This window comes from Dipodomys ordii, unplaced genomic scaffold (genome assembly GCF_000151885.1).
Source record: "Dipodomys ordii isolate 6190 unplaced genomic scaffold, Dord_2.0 Scaffold3, whole genome shotgun sequence".
NCBI classification, from domain to species: Eukaryota; Metazoa; Chordata; class Mammalia; order Rodentia; family Heteromyidae; genus Dipodomys; species Dipodomys ordii.
In genome coordinates this window covers 3,538,392-3,545,687 of record NW_012267219.1, presented here as the reverse complement: position 1 = coordinate 3,545,687, position 7,296 = coordinate 3,538,392, and the positions used below count along the sequence as shown (strand labels likewise).

The following is a 7,296-nucleotide window of genomic DNA, read 5'->3' as shown; positions in this document are numbered from 1 at the left end:
ATACCTGTAATCCCAGCACTGAGAAGGTTGAGGGAGCCACCCTTGACTATGTAGCAATATATCCCTTGCCCTCCCCCTCCCCCAAAAGCAACATATACTTACATAGTTTAATGTATAGTAACACAGCAGTAACTACTTAGGCCTTCAAGCTTCTAACAAATTAATTCCCAACCCCAGGTCTTTTGTACTTGTTGTTCTATCCTATCTAGACTTGTTCTATTCTAGTTAGAATACTTTCAGTTGCTTCTCTTTATGGTTAATTTCTATCTAATCATCTCCTTAGTACCTTCTCAGAGAGAGTCTCTCCAACCATTCTCATGGAAGCAGTTCCAATATCTCTTATCACTTTAACCTTCTGGTATGGTTTTCTTGATAGCACTTACACACAAATCTTGAACCAAGCCTGAAACAGTAAAATTCCCTGTGGCAAAAATGAGTTGGGAAAACAATGTAGTGTCCTGCTATACTTTACCTCAAGTGGGAGTCTATCCCAAAGTGCCCACTAGAATGGCTACTTGCAAAGATAGAAAACTGGTGAAACTCCTGTACACTGCTGATAGGAGTTATACTGAAACTAATACCACTTCTCTGGAAAACTATTCACAGATGTTTACAAAAACAAAATGTGGGGGCTGGGAAGGTGGCTCAGTGGTAGAGTATATGAGGCCCTGGGTTCAATTCCTCAGCACCAGATAAGCAGAAAAGGCCGAAAGTGGCACTGTGGCTCAAGTGGTAGAGTACTAGCCTTGAGCTGAATTGCTAAGGAACAGCACCCAGGCCCAGAGTTCAGGCCCCATGAATGGCAAAAAAAAAAATGTGCTCTCTCTATGATCAAACAATTCCACTCTTACACCAATTTCTAGGTACATGCCCAGAAAAAAAAATAAAATGTGTGTGTGTGAACTCTCTCTTAACCTCTGGAAGATCATGAACAATTATACTCTGAAAAAATCACTGTTATTTTATAGAGCTGGCATGAAGACAAATTACATGTGGGTGTTTTCACTTCATCCAGTTCTGATGGTTAATTTTTTTTAACCTACAATAGTATGGCATTTTAATATAACTTAAATACATCTTCCTGTATACATTAAATAATTTCTAAATTACCTATAATCTGATGGTTAATTTTATGGGTCAACTCTCCCAGACTCTAGAATGCCCTGATATCTCTTATGGTATTCCTAGTTATCAGATCTTTAGACATAAGACTGGAATATATACCACTGGTTCTCCAACTCACGGGCTTTGAATAATACCACTGGCCTTTCTACATCTCTAGCCCATGGGAAGAAGACAGCCCATGGGACTCCTCAGCCTCCATAATCAAGAGAGCATATACCTTTTCAGAGATACAGCAAGCTTTGGAAATAAAATTAATATGGCTGTTAAAAAGGTAGATGTAGCCAAATAAAAAATAAAAAAGCACAGGACTGGGAGTTAATTAGGTAGATCTTTACATAGATCTTCAGTCCCCCACAGCAACAAAAGCAGACACAGGATAATGACAATAATAATGGTTGGTGACATGGATGGTTGACATCATTTTCCATCCTGAAGTACTAGAATTTAACATAAATGTTTCACACCTCACTTAGGCTTCATAAACTCTCCCTGAAGTAGCCTCCCACACTCCCTTAGCTATTTTGCTCAAGTCTGGTGCTCTAATACTTGAGACACAGCTACACTTCCAGCTTTTTTTGCTGGTGAATTGGAGATAAGAGTTTCATAGACTTTTTCTGCCCAAGCCGGCTTCAAACCTCAATCCTCGAATTTCAGCCACCTGCATAGCTAGGGTTACAGGTATGAGCCACTGATGCCCAGCTTCATATTTTTTCCCATTCTACTGCCCTCTGTAATGTATTACTGAATTTCTTGGGAACCTTGAGTACACTAGAAACTATCCTGCAAGTTAACTACACATTCAGTGATGTCTGAAAGTACATAATACCGTTTTCAAAATTATTTCAACCTTATGTAGTTTCATGGAAGTTTCTTAAGGAGTCCACACAAACCCCAGAGCTCCCTCTCTTTCTATGTCAAACCCTTTGGCTTCTTGAGATATTTCATTAACTTTTACACTGACAACTGTCTCTCATTATTTAAAAGGAAAATTAAAAAAAGAAAAAGAAAGATGAAACAACACAATGCTAATGATTGGTTAAAACATCACCTACGGACACTCAAGCATGTTCACAGGGGAGCTTGATCCATCCTAACAGACCTCAGCCACTCAATGAGAAAGGCAAAGCAGATGTGAGGATACAAATGAGTAGTTCACATGGGATTCAAATCCTTGATCCCAGTTCTAGCACAATTATTTCTTCATCCAGCCCTCCCTTGTCATCTATCAGTATGTGGTTCCAAGGAGACTGACCACCAATGCAGATCAACTGTGAATGCTCGGGATACATGGAATTCAGTATAGTACTGTGGATGCTTGATCCATTTATCCCATAACCACCCACCTACCACCTTTCAACGATGTTAACTTTTTAGTTTCACACATAAATTAAGAACGTGAACTTCAACCTTGCTCTTTGGTCACCAATTGCTTTTTTTGCTTTTTAAAAAAAATTATTACAGTTACATAAGTCAAGCAATAAGTACATTTGTTTTTGAACAGTGTCACAACCTCCTTCATTTTCAAATCTATAAGTAAACCCAATAGATAGTAAAAAGATAAATAATTACACTTGATTAATTAAGCAGCACTGGAAACATTCACACAGTGAGAACTAAGGAGGATATTCTTAGGAGAGGACCAGAAGGGCTCAATAGCTATATGCAAAGGACCACTTGCTTTTTGGAAGCCATGTTTTCACAAAAATGAAGAGCCGAGAAACACGCAGCTGAAACTATGATTTAAACATATTTGATGACAATGTCAGGCTGAGAGATATTCTACATCAACTGAACTGTGTAACATACTTTTTGAAATTTCTTTTGTGTTCTTAATGTATTATTTTTTAGATCATGTGTAATAAATCTGTGAAAAAAGCAACATTACTGAATCACAAAATGATCTCTAAGAGCTAGCTATTCCCCTTGTGAAATGGTAGAATTCTTTACAATGCAGAAATGAAACACAATATTAAAACACAAACAAGAACAACATGCACAATATTCTTCAATATTTGAGAACTACCAAACTCTATTTTACAGGGCATATGGATTGAATTTGGAGTTATACCATGGGTCCATCCTATGCCAACCATGGTCATGGCTCATAACACCCCAGATCACTTTCAGAGACTTATATCCCTGTCTTCTAAGCAAAATCTGGGAAACACAAAATGGAGGAATTCACATAATTGAATGTCCAGAATGGCTTAGCCACACAGGTTGGCACTTATACTATCCTTTGCTATCTCCTGTTTTGTTGCTCAAGACTCTAAACTGCTCGTTAGAGTCCACAAACCTTGTGAGTCCTAATAGATTTTGAATATTTATATTTGGCACAAAAGTTCTAGAACAATCTCTCTATTGGAACACCTTACACTTTAAATATGCTAAAACCTAATAAACATGAACAGGTTCCTTCATTCAATGGTTCCTGTTTCCTCTTTGCTGGGTGCTGTGAGCTCAGGAAAGGGCCACCCGTTAATGAATACAAGTTGGTAGCCATGGTTATAGGAAGGGCCATCTAGAACCAGACAACTCAGTTTTAATGATCTCCTATTTAGAGTACCTGGAAAATAGACAGCTGACCTTCCACTAACCATCTAGGATAAGACTGAAAATTATTATTAGACACAAGAGATGGTAGTAGCTTGAAGTGTTTTCTGAAAGTGGTAAAGTAGCAAAGGAGAAAGACATGGAGCAGAGCAGATGTTGAAGAGGCTGAAATGAGAGTTCCTGGGTTCAATTCCCAGCACTGAAAAGGAAAAAGTAAGCTAAAGATACCAGAGAGGGAGATTAATAAGGCCTCCCTGAGAAGAACAGAGGAGACAGAGGGGCAGCCATGACAGTGCTAGAGGGTGGTGGGAGAGCTGATATGGGGGACTGGAAATAAGAAACTGGGGTCCTTGAGGGACAAAAAGGAAGCCAGAATGGCTGGATTGAGAACATAAGGGAGAGTAATGGGAGAGAAATGTTTGGAGAGGTGTAAAGAAGCAGATGATGAGGTCTTTTAATTTATTATCTTTGAGTAGTTCTACAAAAGATGTTTCAATTTGACAACTAACTTATGAGGACAATGCATCTTGATCAATGTCACCCCTTCATGAAGGGTCTTTTAGACCTTATTACTCCAGGTAAAACAGATAGAGTTTAGAGAAAGAGAGAATCTCATTAGGTGTATGTTTCTAAAGGATGCTCTAGCTGTGAGGCTTCGATTCTTACCACTCCTAGTATTAGAACATAAATATAGCCAAGCACAAATATTTGTGACATTATGCTTTCACTTAGATATTTTCAAGTGAATGATCTCATTCCCAGTATAGTATGGGGCGCAAGGACATATTGTATTTGTTTTCTATAGGCTAACCCGTTAACCCAATATCTGCTCTCTTTCAGCTGCTTAAATGTGTGGCAAATAAATGTTTCTCTAAAATGATTCATGATGAGAAAGGATCCAGTATAATCCATACCCAGTGTTCCATTTTCATGAGACCATAACCATCATTTCTTACTTCAATGTCATGCTAGCATTCTTCTACCTTTCCTATGCTAGGGTTGCTTCGCATTGATATTCCTTTCACTGGTATTTCCATTCTATGCCAGCTCCCTCATAAGCCTTGCCCCATACCGTACCATACCTGCCTCCATGCCCCCTTGTTATTCTTCCCATCATATTCAGTCACTTCTCCTGAGCCTGTGTCATCATCACATCCAAGCCCTCCCTCCGTTCCTGATCTGTTCTCAGTCCCTTAGCCCTGTGCTTCATTGAATTTATCTGTACCCAAGCTGGGCAGCATGATCAGTACTGATCTCAAGAGCACGCTGTGAACTCTCTCCTTCTGCCACACAATTTTGTCTTTCCCACCCTGTGAAATTGGACTTTCTGCTTTCTCTGATCACTTCATAGGTGGCTAGGTACTGTGGGGAGCATTACAAATGTGGCAAGATCATTTTCAAGGCACACTTCCATTCTGGGTGCCTGGACTGCACATATATGCCAAATAACAATGGATGGTGGCAGCCATCCTTCCAGTCCTAACCCATACCTGTTTTGTCTTCTCTATGGCTCAGATTTTCACATTTTCTTCAGATGATGAGGTCTACTACAGATAAAATTAATATTCTCGGGCTGGGAAGGTGGCTCAGTGGTAGAGCGCTTGCCTTGCAAGCATGAGGCCCTGGGTTCGATTCCTCAGCACCACATAAGCAAAAAGAAAAAAGCTGGAAGTGGCGCTGTGGCTCAAGTGGTAGAGCACTAGCCTTGAGCTGAAGAGCTGAGGGACAGCGCCCAGGCCCAGAGTTCAGGCCCCACGACCGGACCCAAAAAAAAATTAATATTCTCTCTACACTTTTTTCCCTATCCCTGGCCCCTCACCAAACCTTTCTGCTTTATAATTCAGGGAACGAACTGTCCTGCTTGGTTTTGTCTTTATGCTCAGTTATTCTCCTGTGATGTTGGTTCTAATTCTCCCCTTGCTTTTTTTAAAATTTTTATTTATTTTTTATTGTGAAAATACTGTACAGAGGGGTTACAATTACATGGGCAAGATAATGAGTACATTTCTTATCAAGCATTGTAGCCTCCTCCTTTGTTTCCCCTTCCCATCCCTTCCCATCTTCCCTCCATCTCCCCACCTAATCCTCCCCCCCCCCACCAAAGTTGTAAAGTTCATTTTCGACATGACAACTTGTACTTCTCATTGTTGCAACATGTCCACCTGTATCCTTATTTAAACGACTTGTTTTTCCCCTTCTCCTCCACAAATTATACCGACATCAAATACAGTGAAAGCAGGGGTTATACTGTGGGGGAGGGACATAAAAAGCAACAAAGAAATAATCTTATAAATGCGTTAGAAACAAATGCATGAAAGAAAAAACTTTAAATACATATCTTAGGGTTCATTTTCCTAACATCACTTATCTGACATTTTCTCCTTTTTTTTTTTCCTTCACTGGAAGTTTATTTGCTTCAGCTAATTAAGGCCATGCTGCCCTCATCTCAAGGACCCTCCTGCCCTTGATTCACACACACTTTCCCAAGGGCTTTGAATAGCTGAGATTTCTTCCACATGGAAATGACTCCGAATATTGACGCACAGGCTAAGGGGGGCATGCTCAGTATCTGTATTTCGTGGAGTAGTCCTTGGGAGAGACCACCAATCCCCGTCCTTTGCGGGCACCACGGTACACGATCTCTATGATGTCCACCATCTCCTGCTTGTCTTCCATGGCCCAATTAATTTTGTTGTTGTTGCCAGTGCCCAAATCAATCATGATGTGTTTGTTCCTCTTCGGCTGTGCTGTACAGAACTTCGTCCATCTTCATGCAGGTGGGGTCCCAGTCGTGTCCGAACCGAATGACCACCACGCGGTCCTCCTCCGACAGGATGGCCTGGTCCACCTGCCAGCCGTAGTGCAGGTGCGGGAGCATGTACGATGACCAGGGCCGCCCTGCCGGGTCCCAGCGCACCGCCCCCCCTCCCATCCCCCGCCCCCGCTCCCGTTCCTGGCCCTGACATTTTCTCCTTGACTCAGACATATACTAGATATTGCAAATAAGGGAAACCATGGGACCTATGTTTCTTTGGGCTTGGCTTACTTCACTTAAGCAATTATTTCATCTATCCCTTGGATATTTTTATATCCTTATACATACATATACTTACCTATATGTAGATAAGATATGCATACATCTGTGTATTTTACTTACATTAGATAGATAGATAGATAGATAGATAGATAGATAGATAGATAGATAGATAGATAGATAGATAGATAGATAGATAGATAGATAGATTCTGGCTCCTTTACTCTAACATATACATTCTATCTTCTATCTTAATAAAAACGCAAATCCTTCTAGGAATCCTACTATCGTCTAACTTTCCTCAAGAGCTCACCATATGCTTACTTCAAAATACAGTTTAAAGTCTCTGACTTTATTTCCTCAGCTCACCTGACTAAATAATCTCCTGAAATCTGATTTCCAAAGCCCACAAGCTGAAATGTTTCCTTAAAGACTATGAGTGCTCCAGTGGTTATCCAGTCCGGAGAGTATTTTTCAGTCTTTATCCATTGTGGTCTCAAGAAAATTTGATCCTATTCATGACCTCTCTCTCTCTCTCTCTCAAAATTTATTCTCTTGATATATTCTGTCAGTCAAGAAACACA

The 7,296-nt window shown here is 40.3% G+C and overlaps 1 pseudogene; it reads right to left on the bottom strand.

The window, feature by feature from the left end:
* Window positions 1-6,226: 6,226 nt before the first annotated feature.
* Window positions 6,227-6,610, bottom strand: LOC105987258 (annotated as a pseudogene).
* Window positions 6,611-7,296: the final 686 nt, after the last annotated feature.